Source organism: Saccopteryx leptura, chromosome 5 (assembly GCF_036850995.1).
Source record: "Saccopteryx leptura isolate mSacLep1 chromosome 5, mSacLep1_pri_phased_curated, whole genome shotgun sequence".
Classification (NCBI taxonomy): Eukaryota; Metazoa; Chordata; class Mammalia; order Chiroptera; family Emballonuridae; genus Saccopteryx; species Saccopteryx leptura.
In genome coordinates, this window is record NC_089507.1 from 152,026,984 (window position 1) to 152,042,128 (window position 15,145).

Genomic DNA, 15,145 nt, shown 5'->3' on the forward strand with positions numbered 1-15,145 from the left:
AAAACAAAGTACTTTTTTAGAGTGAAATATTATTAGCAAATTGGGACTTGTAATCCTGGTAAATATGGTGCAATGTTGCTTTTCCCCAGGGAGCACTTTCCAGAGGGAGACACCAGGCCAGACTTTTTATTCTGCAGCCTCTCCATTCCGAGTTCAGAAATCAGTGGCCCTGGTGGGGGTAGGCTTTATTCGTGCAAATGGATGAGACGGTCTGCACAGGAGAAGGGGGAGAGAAGTAGTTACTCTGACCTCTACAGACCAACAGAATAGGTGCTGGACAGCATGGATCGGCTTTGCCCACATTACCTTCTTGAAGCCTTTCAGGGCTTCCCAGAATCTGCCGGATACAATCCAGACGGCACGGCATCCTTCAGGCTCAGCACTTGTGCCCGCAATTCCCCAACCTCTGTGCTTCAGCCCCTGACCCATCACAGTGCATTCTCACTGATTCCTCTGTCCTGAGCCACTTACCTCTCTCCAGAAGCCATGTTATCGCATGCCTTTGCTCAAGCTGCTGCATTTGTGTGGAACATCCTTGACCCCTCTTTGGCCACATGTCAGAACCCTCGCCAGCTTTTAGGACCCAGTGTATTTTCCAGTTGTTCTGTGGTGCTTCTCCTTCCCCCACAACTCCTTGTCCTTCAGCAACATCAACAGGCCACACCAAGCCTTTCTCACAGAGCTCCCGGAGGTCTTATCCAAACACTCAACATGCACTCTACTCATTTAATATTTCAATTTTCAGCCCCAAAACTATGTCAGTCACAAAGTTAATGGGAGTTAGATTGCTTTCTGAAATCCATTTTAATCTTGAGTCAGGGAGCTTGCCATTTTGAACTTGGACTCTGTAGCAGCTAGTATCTGGTCGAAAGCAACTGTCCTTGCACAAGAACAGTAACTGCTATTTTTAGAGTAATGTTCTCGTGGCAGATCAGCTCCTCAAGCATTTATTGGGTCTTTATTAAAGGCAAGCCTGTGTTTTAGGTCTGGAAGACACAAAGCATAGTTTAAACATCAAGAACCCAATCTGGTAAAGAAGATTGGTGTAATATTAGCTATATAATTCACTACAGCCTAAAGTATAGGTCATTACCCACTACCACGGGATAATTTTTAAAAATACCATCAAAGCCAAAGGTAGTAGTATTTGGAAATAACATCAGCTTCCAGAAATAAAAGTCATTGACTGGCATAGAAGAGCTTAATGATGCTTTTAAGACAAATACACAACTTTATTGGGAAAATAGACCAATTTTTTATCTTATTAAAATGTAATAATTATCCTCTCATTTCTATGCAGAATTTTTTTTTCTTAGAGTGAGTTTTGTTCTACACATTCTGTGGAAGTGATATTTAAACATATTGTAGCAAAACCTTTTTGCTATGGAACTATCAAGATTGGCAGGTTATTAGCATTTGATTTGCCAATCAATACACCTCCCAGTGTAGGCAATATCTTTGATTAATAGATGACCTGATTATCTATGATTCATTTCCTAGGGTCAAGAGAAGTTCTCTAGTAGTAAGCTGTGTGGATTTGAGGCTTCTTGGACTGGGGCTTGGCCCAAAGCAGTGACGGTCTTAGGTCATTGAGGAGAAGATGCTTGCATTCAAGGAAAGAGGTCAAGGCCATGGACAAGATGCTACGGCCACAGATTATTTCTGAGGGGCAAGGTAAGCTATAAAGATAACATAACCAAAAGTCACGAGGCCAGTGGTCAGATGCGGTGTGCACAGTGTTTCCAGATGAAGACCATTTTGCCCAGGTAGAATGAGTTGAGGTGGCACTATTGCAAAGAGGAAACTGACAACTCTGATACAATACTGGTTCAAAATCTATATAGATATTTCAATGTTAGAGCATATTGTGTTTAATTTCAAATGGCCTTTGGGGGGAAAAAACAAAAACATGACATCTATTGACTTTGACAATGGCACTTCAACACAAATGGTAGAATTTCTTCGAAGAAAAACAAATCTAAGCCTCCTATCTAAGGAAACCCTGACTTTGCTCAGATGTGTCTAATGGCCTCTGGCATAATGATTCAGCTGTCTAAAAGCTGTTAATAATTTTATTAAATGCCTCCATGAAATTTAGCTCATAATACAGACAAAATTTTCTCTTTTTTTGTGCATGGAATGCTCATTTGCTTTAAAAAGAAGTTCCAGGTTATATGCAAAGATTGAGAAACAACTTCCATGTCCACGTGTACAGCTGTCAGAGGCTGGATTTGCACTGTCCAAGGGCTGAATCTCATGTTAATGAGTTCCACAGAAAAACAACTGACTGTATGCATTTATTTAAATAAGCCTGTGAAAAGAGTCCGTTTACAGTATAAAAACCCCTTGCTTTTTGAAAGCACCAGATAGAATATTTTAATAAATTTAATTTGTCTGCCTGTCAAGTCTGTCGAATGGACAGAACCCGGAAGGAGCTCTGCTGATGCTGGAGTCCTTGTCTTCTGACAGGGTTCTATTTCCACTTGAATATGGGCTGCCTAGAAGAAGATATTACCCACCAGAGTAATTTTAAGTAACAAATACTAATAACAGCCTAAGTCTCCAACCTTATAGGGCCAGGGTGATTCTGTATTCTTTGCAAACTCTTTCATTACCTACAATAGCATCATGGATATTAAATTGGTCTATCATGATGAAGTAGTTCAGAGGCAAATAAGTCCACATTACCTGAAGAATAACTGTTAACATTTTCTCAGACATGGGTATCATATGTGGTCATTGTCATCCTCCCATCCAACCTGTGTCAGCCTGGCCTTACTGTCCCAGAGTACAAATGGAGACACTGAGGCTTGGTGAAGGCCAACACCCAGCTCAGAATTACATGTCTTGCATTTGGTAGAACTGACCTTTAATTCAAGTGTTTGATCCTAAGTCATTACATTTGTTTGTGTCTTGTAAAGTTTTCCTAGAATAATCAACTGCCTCCTTCCACCCTTAGCTCATAGGGAAAATCCACTTAATGATTCCAGCTAACATGAGGGAGGCTTTCTATCTCACCTCTGCTAGCAGTTGATGAACAAAGATGAACACTTAAGTTCTTTAGGTAATGTGCCTAAGAGAGGTAGACATTAAAGTATCCAGGAACACAAACCCATTCAATCTCTGGACCAATTGTATAAAACACACACTAATTATCCAGATTTAATATTCTGTCTTCTGGAAGCAAAGTCTCAAAAGTGTGTCTACAAGTCACAGTGGAATCCAGCTTCAATGCTGAGATTCTTTTGTGTTTCATCCTGAACTTTAGAAACAGAAGCACTTGTTGGATGATATTCAAGAAGTCTGTGTCTATGCAGGCCTCACAGGACTTATCATTTCTTTATTCAGTCAAATCAGAGGAACCTAAGTTAAGATATTAAGTGAATTCTATTTTTCCATCAAGATTAGAGATGTCCTAATTTTTGAATGAGTTTGCTTTGTCTTCACTTCCAAAGATCTGTGGCAAATCTTTGGAGAGAATGGATCTTGCCTTGCTGATTTTCTTATTTTCTCTCACAGAATTTCAAGTTTGGAGTAGTTGTTCAAAAAACTTTTTATAAAAATCAAAGAACTTCTAAAGTTTCATCCAAATGGATGTGCTCTAAGGAAGGTAAAAATTGGTGTGCTTTTTGTGTTCAATGAAAACAAGAACTACTCTATTTAAGGAAGGACATATTATGCTGCTTATAGTGACTGGGAGAAATGTCTTTTAAAAATAAGTAGGACAAAAATAAATAATCAATACATACTATGTGCTTCTAATAGTTTATAAAAAGCTTAAAATTCTGGATTAAAAATGTATACAATGATTTTAATTAATTTCTTTTTCTAGCAGCAGTCTGAAAAAAATTGTATAAAATAATGCCCGTTTAGTGGCCAGCCAGCCCTATCAGCAGAGTAAAGACAGGTGACAGGCCCTGCTCAGATCTGGCTACAGGACATATTTACACATGTAAAGAGACCTGTTTAACTTGGTTAAGAGAGCACAACCATGAGATGCTACAGGAAATCAATGTTTACCCAAAGTCCAGTCTCATGAAAGAATATCTTATAACTCAACCCACGGCATTGCCATTTCTGAATGATATTAGTTATTCCTCATGAACTATAAGCTCACTAGAGATTGAAGTAGACTCAAATAAACAAAATTCAATAAAAAAATCATCTAACAGAAGAATGAATGGTATAATGAAAAGGATATTAGATTTTTGAAAACCACCCGGCTACAAATCTGACTCCTTGCTTTCTGGACTTATGATCTTGGACAAATAACTGTCCTGGGCCTTCATGCCTTCACCTAGGAGAAGGAGAACATGAATTCTACCTAACTTATAGGGGTAGGATGAAGTTAAGTTTTAAAATGGCTATAAAGTTATCTGCCCACACTGCTTTGTACACAAAAGACAATCAATCGAACGAATGAATGTAAGTGAAGGCACTAAGTGAATTCTCTTTTACCATCGAGATTACAAATTTCCTAATTCTTGAAAGGGTTTGCTTTGTTTCCCCTTAAATGGTAAATCTTTGGAGAGAATGGATCTTGTCTTACTCATTTTTTTTATCTCCCTTTGCAGAATTTCAAGTATGGAGTAGCCGTTCAAAAACTTTTTAATAAAAATCAAAGACCTACTGAAATTTCATCCAAATGAAGGTGCTCTAAAGAAAATAAAAAATGGCTGATTTGTCAATGAAAATAGGTTCTATTTTCTTAAAGGAAGGATAAAACCCTTCTCCTGATATTCTAGTCTATGTTTGCATCTTAGCTGAATTGGAGCCCTGTACACGGTCCCTGTGGGTGTGTTTTTGTGGTCAGATAATTCTCCAGCCATTTTTCTCCCACCGTTCCTCGAAAACCATTTCCCTCTGATCTGAATGCCCTGCTTCTAAGGGGCCAGATACTTGCAGTGACTATCTTTAACCCTTTGAACTGGAAATGCTCTTGCACGGTTTGCTTCTGATACATACCAGAGGGAGATCTGACACAAGTGATAGATTGTAATAGATTTGTTTTCGTGTGTGTGTGTGCACGCATGCGTTTACTCAGACTTTTAAAGGTAAGAGGAAACTTAGATACACATTGAATTCTTCAGTCTTTGCTCATAGACTCACTCTCCCCGGTAGAGTCCAGCTTCAATAGGTATAGGCCTGCTTATTTCGGTAACACAGCAGTTATCAACATGCTTGGACTTGGGGCTCCTGAAAATTATTGGGAAACCTAGTGAACTTTTATTTGTGTAAGTTATACTTGTCAGTGTTTACCATGATAGAACTACATTAACACTGACATTGAAAATGATACTTATTTAAAGTACCAATTACAAATCCATTGTGTGTTACATAAATAATATTAGTAAAAATAATGCATTTTCCAAAAGAAAAAGAGAGAAAATGATATTGCTTTACATTTTTGCAAAGGTAACGTCTGGCTGAAGAGCAGACGGCTGGATCCTCACGTCTGTTTTTGCATTCGCTCTTTCTATCACACCTGTCACCTGTCACCTCAGCAAAACGCTGCAAAACATCCACGAAAGAATTAGAGTAGAAAAAACAAAATCTTAGCATAGTGAACAGGGTTTTGACTTTGCACACCCCCTGAAACGGCCTCAGTGACTCCACGAATTCTGGGTCCCCACTTTGCAGAACCACCGTGATTGGACCCTGCCCAGGCTTCCAAGCAGAGTCTGCCCAGCCACTGCCAGAGTTTACACCCAGCGAAGCCATCTGCCAAATCGCCAAGCGTCGGCGAAATACACATGTAACAGGCATCAGTAACAAAATCAAAAACATTTTATTTTAAATCATATATGTACTCATGAAGGATAGTTTCTCCCCTGTCCCTGGATGAGTTCAGGCAGGTCCCTGAGCTTGTCTCCTCTCTCTTCGGTAACCCAAAGTCCTACTGTTGCTTTAAGCTGCCAAAACAAAGTCTCAGCTGGTGCTTGGAAGACACAGACCTATGAAAGAGCAAGTTTCCAGCTTTCTTCAAAGTTACCAAGTGCCCCTGTCCTGGATCAGCCCCTGAGAGTGGGCCAGCCTCGGTCTCCTGGATGTGCTGGGTGGGAACTCTAACTGCAGGAACAAGGAGCTGAGCGCTGGGCGGAAGGGGGGGAGGGTGATCCCGGAAGCCCCTCTCGCAGGCCTGAGTCCGCCCACTGCTTTGGGGGGAGGGGTTACAGAGCACCAGCACCTCCTCAGAAATCCTCGCTCCTGGCCTTTCTTTGTGTGGGTTAAAAGTGATAATATTATACTAAGTGAATTACATTAATCGGAAAAGGCTAGGAACTGTATGAATCCATACATAGGGGGGACACAAAACTGAGACTCACAGGCATGGATAGGAGTGCAGTGGTTATCAGGGGGAGGGGAAAGGAGGAGGGGGAGGGGTGGGGAAGGGGAGGGGCACAAAGAAAAACCAAATAAAAGGTGAAGAAGGACAATTTGACTTTGGGTGTTGGGTATACAACATAATCAAATGTCAAAATAATCTGGAGATATTTTCTCTGAATCTTTGTACTCTAATTGATCAGTGTCACCCTATTGCAGTTAATTGTATAAATAAAATTTAAAAAAAAAAAGGAGTTGTCGAAACTAGCTCTCTGCTATCCCCAGTGGGTCTTTCCAGATCTGGTTCGTTGTAGTGGCCCATTTTTTTCTATCCCAGCAACTTAGTCCAGGCACCCAGTCTAACCTCCTGTTACTCATTTGGAAGACACCAGCGCCCACCAGTGGCTCCAGTCTCAGGGGCTCAGCTGGCCTCATCATTTGTTCTGTCCCCTCGCTCCCAAGAAGAGTGCTGACAGCTCATAATTGGTCATACGGTATTTCTTTGGAAATTTACAGTTAATCTGGGAGCAATGCTTCCTTCTCTTGCTATAATTTATCTTATATTTTTGTAAGTAGTAACTATTCATTAAATTACATTTGAAAAAGGCAGGAAGAAAGATAAAAATTATCTGGTCCTACCACCCATATAAACTACTATTCATTTATGCATCTATTCCTCTAATAATATTTCAGTCCCTGTCTCCACTTTAGCTGTATTCATATATATAAAATTTTATATCATATATTTTATTTATTAATATGCTATAAGCATCACCAATGTCAATACAAATTCCATGGAAACATCAATTTAATGGTGGCAAACTATTACGTCAAAAGACGATGACATGGTTTACTTAATCATTATCTTTATTGTTACAGTTTTGTTTGTTTACAGTGTTTAATGTTGAGAACTGTGCTACAGTAAGTATTTTTAGGTAGACATTTTTTCCTATAATTTGTTACTTACTTAGAGATATATTTCTAGATATGGAGTTGCTGGGTAAATGGACATGAAGATTTCAGGATACAGGCATGACAGATAGATAGATATAGCTATAGATACCTATAGATAGGTACAGATACACCTACACAAAATTTCACAAAGGAGCTAATGACTAAGGATGGTCAGCAGTGGAGGGTGAGTTTATCATATGCCTGTGTTCATGGTCTGTCATCACGACTGATTCAGAAACTTCTCGTTCTTTATTGATTGATTTAATTTTCTGTCCAGTTTTCATTTCTTTACTACTCCCCCCCACCATAGGAGAACAGTCTAATATGATTGACAAATACTTCTTTATTTGTATGTGGTCACGTAAGCATGCATTTTTATTTTATCTGTGTATATGTTAAATGCACATAAATGGTACTGTGCTATGGACCTCATATTGTTTCTTACTTTTCCCTCCCAGCACTGAGGTTTTAAGATTTTGCATATTGTTCTGTATAGATCCGGTCTGCAGTTCTGATTGCTGCATGATACTTTATTCTGTGCATCAATCATATTCTACTTCTCTACTCCCCCACTAGTGGACCCCGCCCCCAGACTGCCTCCAGCTTTGCACTATGGCAGTATTGGGAGGAAGCTCCCTGGTCATGGCCCTCATGATCTATGTGAGATGTACCCCCAAAAGAGACAACGCTGAGTCTCAGGGCAGGGTAGGCATACATCTAATTGGACTAAGACCCATGGGGCTGTTTTCCAGAGTGGTAGCTCCGGTCTGTGCTCTCCACACAAAGCATGTCAGTTCCTGTGTCCATGGTTTCCACCAACACCTGGCATTATGCAACTTTATCAACCTCCCACTCTGACAGTAGCAAATGATATCTCACAGCTGTGCTTCTTTGTGTTTTCCTGAACACCAATGAGTTTGTGGGCATCTCTTCGTATGCCTGTTAGTAATATGTGTTCCTCTAATCTGATTTACCTGTTTATATCTTTGCCCATTTGTCTGATAAGAATTATAGGTCTTTTTTCTCATTAATCTATACATTATAAATATTAATAATGTCATATTTTTAATAGAATTTTAGATTTTTCTCTCTGAAAACCTTGTGGTGTTGTTCGCAAGACCGATTCATGTAGATCATTTAGTTCACTATATTAATGTGAATGTTAACTACTTCAAATTGGTGATAAATCCAAGTTTTAAAGTAAATGTTATTTATTTTTATGCATTGATATCATATCTAACAATCTTGGACATTTCTTTTTATTTCTAAACTTTGTCAGTTAATATGACTTTTTAAAAAGTAAAATTATCTGATTTCCTCCTACCCCCAGAAATTCGTAGAAATTCTTTACACGTTGGGAAAATTATTCCTTTGCCATCAACAAAAGATGAATTAACCCCTTGTCTATGAATGAGTTGTAGATGTTTTTGTCAACATTGTGAAAATTTTGCCATACTAAGTGTATAAACCTTTATTTTACTGAGGAAAGTCCTCAGCTTATAAGAAATTCTTTTGTGCTTTTTCCTAGTGGTTTACATTTTTATTATGTTATATTTAAATATTTTATTTAGTTGTAATTTATTCTGGTGTAAGGCATGAAGTATGAATCCAGGCTGATTATCTTAATGGCTATGCAGTACATGAACTGGGCATTTCTCCCTGTTGATCTGAAATGCTGCCTTTATCATATGCTACAATTTTGCATGTATATGTGGTTCAGTTTCTTGATTTTAACTTATTTTCCATTGATTGGTCTTTTAATATTTTGGGTTTACACTATACAGTGTATTGTACCTTTATGTGGTAAAATTTATATCCAGTAGAACTGATCCTTCCTCATTACTCCTTTTTCACAATTTCTCTAAATATTCTTACTTATTGACTTTATTTCATTTTATGTTTAATGTGCAGCTAAAGCACCTAGTCTAAGGTTAAATAGAAACAGTGTTAACAAATATCTACATATCATTCTTGATATTAAAAGAAGAGCTTGTAAAATCTCAACAGTAACTGTAATGTTTGCTATAGGTTTTCAATACATACTTTTTATTAAGTTAAGAAAGTTCTTTTTATTTCTACTTTCCACCATATACCAAACACAGCTAAAATAAAAAGGCTTGACAATGCTAAGTGCTGGCAAGGATGTGAAAGCCCCTGGAACTCTCCTACACTATTGATGGGCATTTACTTTGGTACAAGCCCTCGGAGAATCCAGATTCTATTATGACTTAGCAATTCCCATGGCTGTAAGCCTCTAGAAATGTAGAGTGGATAAATAATCTGTGCTGTGTTCACACAGTGGCATACCTATATCAATACTAATCAATGAATTATACTTACATGCAATAATATAGATATATTTCACTAATGAATGTTAAACAGAAGAATATGTATTGCCCCATTATCATGAAGTTTAAAAAATAGGCAAATCTAATCTATGGGGCTTGGTATAAAGACAATATTTACCTTTGGGTGGAGAGTAGTGAGTGGGGGGACATTAGGAGGACGGCTGAGGAGCTGATGGCTTTCCATTTCTTAGTGTGGGCGGCAATTACAGGGTGTGTTTTTCTCTATTTAAATAAATAAGTGTTGTTGTTTCTGTTATTGTAAAAGCTTGCTGAATGAATGACTAACAAAATTAAACAATAAATGAAACCCAGTGTGAATTAAACTGAAAGACAGTTTCTTATGTTGGAAAAGAGAAGATACGTTTTATTTTGGGTTGTTTTTTTGTTGTTGTTGGCCTTGTTCTACTGCTAGTGAGCTTTGAGTTCTTTTCAGCAAGTTTTTCCCATGTTGAATTTCTGTTTCTAATTTGTAAAAATTGGACACTGAATTACACAATCTTTAAATACCGTCCTAGTTCTAAGACAATGAATATATTATAAGAATTTGCAGGAAGTCACTTACATTTCTTCTTTTTGATGAACTTTCATTGAATGTTGCAAGTAGCAGGTTCCTTTTTCTGATCTTTATACTCAACTGGTAAGTTCTCAATTATCCTTGGGCTTTCATAATAGCTTCTTTGTGATCCTACCAGAAACTTCCTGTGCCAATCAGTAGTTATTGTTCTCATCTGAAATCATCTCCTTTATCTGGCTAATATATTAAACTTTGGAGAGTTTATCTGGCACAAATCTAAGCCCATATATTTCTGGACCTGCAAAACTGAGGAATGGCTTCTAGTGACTTCATCTAAATGTCCAGCTAGCTATCTTAGAAACCGCCGCTACGTCATACACACTGGGCCATCAGGGAAGTCAATGAGGAGAATTTCAAATATTCCCTAGTGGTTCTTGCATTTAGAGATGTCACTGTGGACTCCAGAAAAAAAAGATCTCTCTTTCTGGGGCAAAACTGTTGGTTCTATGCCAATAACCCCTTTCCCTTTCTATAGTGCGAGCAATTCTCACATTTAGCTGCCCACGTGGCTTCCAATAATAAACACCAGGTGTCAAGCCTTGCACCTAGATATACACATGTGACTGAGTTTTGACAAATGAGATCTGAGCAGACATGATGTCCTCCATGTCCTGTCTGTGCTCTTAAAGGCATGGGCTATGTCGCTATGTCTTTCTATCTCTATTTTCCCTTCCCAGCTGTCTGGAGTACTGATGAAATAAGAAACAACTTGACCTCGTTGACTAAGACGGGTCCCTGAGAATGTTAGAAAAAGTAGACAAAGAGAACCCGGGCTCCTGTGAGACACATGGCACACCACGGCCAGGGAGGCTTTGACCTTGAGCAAAAAGCAAATTAACTTCTAGTCTGTGTAAACCACTATTACTTTAGAGTCTTGTCAGAAGCTATATCCCATTTAATATATTCCTTAAGTGTGATTTTGGAACAGGGTACCATAATTAGAGAGTGCCTATGATATGGGCATTGGATGGAACAACTGTACTGTTCTCTTTTCTAAGGTTTTAGATTTTAGGTTACCATTCAAGACTAGACTTTGTGCCCTCTCTTCCTAACTGGGCTCTGCATCTTGCAGGAAGCCCAGCACGGAAGGAGAAAATTCAACATCAGGGCTGCTACTCACGCTGACTCTGAGATACTGGCCGGCCAGCCAATGTACCATAGTCTGGGGGGTCAGTGGACTGCTTTCATGGAAGCCATAGGAGATGCTTAGGAAAGAGAACAATTGAAAACCGAAGTGTTAATAATCTTAAATCATTAAAACCATTTATCTAGAAAATAATAAGGATGGTTCTTTGGACTGGATAGTTTAATGTTTTGAAATTCTCTCATGTTGGAGAAATTGCAAGTGTCTCTAACAGTAAAGACCAGAAGAAAAGAGAGTGGGAGAGATGTGTAAGAGTTAGATAGGAACAGAGAATTCAAAAGGGTTTGAGATACAGAATATATTCTGGACATCAAGTATATGGGATATATAAAACCAATCTTAACTTAAACATAATAAATTCTGTAAGAACAGAGGGATCTTTTTCCTACTATTGTCTGCTGTTATTGCCATGAGAGAAGAGGACAAAGAGGGTTCTGCACTCATGAATTTGTTATTGACTCAACCTGAACTATGTATGAGCACCCTTCACATGTCTGGGTGAGCAGGCCAAAGGGTCTGCCCTCTTAAAGCTCATGCTGGGAACACAAAACAGCAAGTGAATAAACAATATATAGACTAAAATGCAAAAACCTGTCCTGGCTGGGTTGCTCGGTTGGTTGGAGCATTGTCCCAAAGCACAGAGGTTGCTGGTTCTATTCTCAGTCAGGGCACATACAAAAATAGATCAATATTCCTGTCTCTATCTCTCCCTTTTCTCTAAAATCAGTAAAATAAATATTAAAAAAATAAAGACTATAATGCAAAATGTCCATAAATGCAAGATAATAAACTAGGAAAAAGTTAGTATAGTGAGAAAAGAAAGAATATTAACATCGTAACACTGTCAGTTCTTCAGAAAGCTCAGAGCTGTTTCTCTCTCTCTTTCTCTCTCTCTTCCTCTTCCTCTCTCTCTAAAAATCAACTTAAAAAGGAAGTTTTAGTGAGTAATGGGGTGAGAAATGCTCTATTTTAGAATGAATGGTGGGAACTTCCTCTCTGATGAGTTGATATGCAGACAGAGCTTTAAACAAAGTGAGGGTGTGACAGAAAGCCACATCTAGAGGAAGACCTTTCCAAGTACGGGAAACTGCAATGGCAAAGGCTCTGAGGGTGAAAACAACTAGATTCATTCCAGGCAGATGGCACAGGTCACCAGAATGCTGCACCTCTCCCCGCGGCTGCCCAGGGAAGACGGACAGCCCAGCCAGCGAGTCCTGTGCCTCTCACTGAGCTCGGGCAGCCTCAGAACCCTTCTGAACCCACTGCTCTGGGGAACTAGCAATAGCTGAAGGTGAGAACAGGAAGGAAGCCTTTGGTTGCCCCGGCCTTAGGGTTTAGGCACTCAAATTCTAGCCCACAGTCCTATTCTCAGGTCGCTTGATTTCCCAGTCACTGATACAGTCTCTGCTGTGAGTGGTTGCTGTGGGTGGCTGGAAGAAGCATCAGGACCAGGGAAGTCTCATTGTCAAAGATATCTCATTTATTCACTTAGAAAATTATTTACTATTTAGTATTTTGCTCTCTATATGATAGTCCACTAAGTCAGAAGGATCAAGGATAAAGCATTTCACTACCTCATAAATCAGGAAGCTACAAAAAAGAAATCATTACAGCACAGTGAATTAAATGCTGCGAACTCTCTAAGAGTAGCCTGCCTAATTTGACAGGTAATGGGGCATCGTTAGGAAAGGTATCCTGGTGACAGAGGAAGGGATAAAGGCTTTAGGAGCAAACAAACTTGTGTTCTATTCCAATTGTGCTTGGATTTTTTAGCTAGCTGTGTGACCTTTTGGGGGTTTGGTCAACCTCTGTAAACCCTGGATAATACCTGCTCATCAAGTAGTCGAAAAAGATGCTAGAAGTAGAGCATGTGGCCTACAGCCTCCCCCATAATAGACACTCATTAAATAGCAGTTCTGTGTTAAGGAAAATTGAAAGTAGGAGATGACAGTTGTGATAACTGCTGTGAGTTCAAGCCATCAGTTGTGCAAAACAGAGAAAAAGAAGCAGGACAGAATTCTATGTGCTTAATCGAAGAAGCATAGAGACAGCGTCACATCCATGGGGCTTACATTATTATGGTAGGTACCAACAAGGCAGAAACAAGGTGCAGATTAGTGTAGGAGTCTATTGGTCACAAAACATGTCCCAATGGCAGAGATGTTGAAATAGGAAACATGTTTTCACTTTAGAATTAATCAAATGTGATACTTTAGTTTTTGGGTTGTGTGGCCAGAACATTAAGACATGGAAGAGAATGGGCAAGAGGCTGGAGAAGTCAACAAGGCAGAGGTCATGAAGCGTGTGTTGTTGTTCTCTTTTTGTTTTTTAATTAAGAAACCAGGACATTATCCCATGAGCTGACTAGAGCCTTTAAAGAATTGTAGTCAGGAAGAGGGAAGAGCAGGTGGGAGGTTTGGTAGGTGAATTAGAGAGATGACCTGGCATTAGTCAGTTGTGAATACATAGCACCCTTTTGACTGGAGGTTAGCAGCTTGGCTGTGCATTTTAATCACCTATGAAGATTTCCAAGGAAGATGTCCATTTTGGTAAGTTGTTAGCTTCGTTGCCATCAAGATTTTATAATGTATGCTTACTATCTTTGAATGTCCACAGCCTCTATAGCAATGTGACCCCTTTCACTCCTAATAACTTGTGTTTTCTGTCCTTTTTTTTTTTTTTTTTTTGCCTTAATGAGTCCACTGAGAAAATTATTGGATTCATTATTCTTTTCCTTTGACCCAAGGGTTATTTAGAATTATGCTCTTTGGTGTTCAAATATTCTCGAGATATCTTATTGTTTCCTAATACTCATTAAATTCCAGTGTGAAAAGAGATGCAGTCACTTGAAGTGCATTGAGATTTAACTCTGACCACTATACTGTACCTTGGGGAATGTATTATGTGTATTTCAAAGCAATGTTTATAGCTGACTAAACATTGACTTCTACCCTCAGTGGGAAATGTAGACTAGAGTCAAGGTACAAGTCCAAGTCCAGAAGCTAGGTTGAAGTGTTTTTGCTGTTGTTGTTTAGTTTGCTTGTTTTTCTTTTATTTTAATTATTTTTATTATTAATTTTAATGGGTTGGTGACATTGATAAATCTGGGTACATATGTTCAGGAAAAACATTTCCAGGTTATTTTGACACTTGATTATGTTGCAGTTTGCTTGTTTTTCTTATCAACTGTAACAACTGTTTAATAATGTTTACTATGAAGCCATCCTGAAACCTTATAAATACAAACAAACTTATTTTGACTCCCCACTTTGGCAATATTTACTATTCTTTTCTATTTTCATTCCTTCTGCTTTTACATTTTGCGCAACATTTTTGACTCGTGGGGCGATTGCTCTTATTCCTAATAAAACTGCAAAGTCTTTTTATTTTACAGTACTTGTTTTAATCTAACGTGTTCTGGATAGCTGGACTTTGAGATTACTTCTCATACTTTAATAATTATAAACCCTACTATCAATAGCTTTGCACATCTTTGGTTTTTACTTTCTTCTTTTTCATTGTTTACTTTATGTCCTCTAGGGAAAATACCAAGGATAAAAGGGTTTGGGCACATTTTGGATGTCGATGGATTTTGCTCAGTAGCCCTTCCAGAGGCTGCACGATTACTATCAATGACCCCAAAAGTCTCATTTCCCCTTGCCTTTCTGCCATTGCTCTGGCCCTGTTTGCTCTCTAGCCTGCCTGTTCCTCATTAGGAAACTACTTTTCTTGTGCTCTCTGGATGGACGTGGGCTCTACACCCAAACTCAAACGTCATCTATAGACTTGGCCGAATCCCCA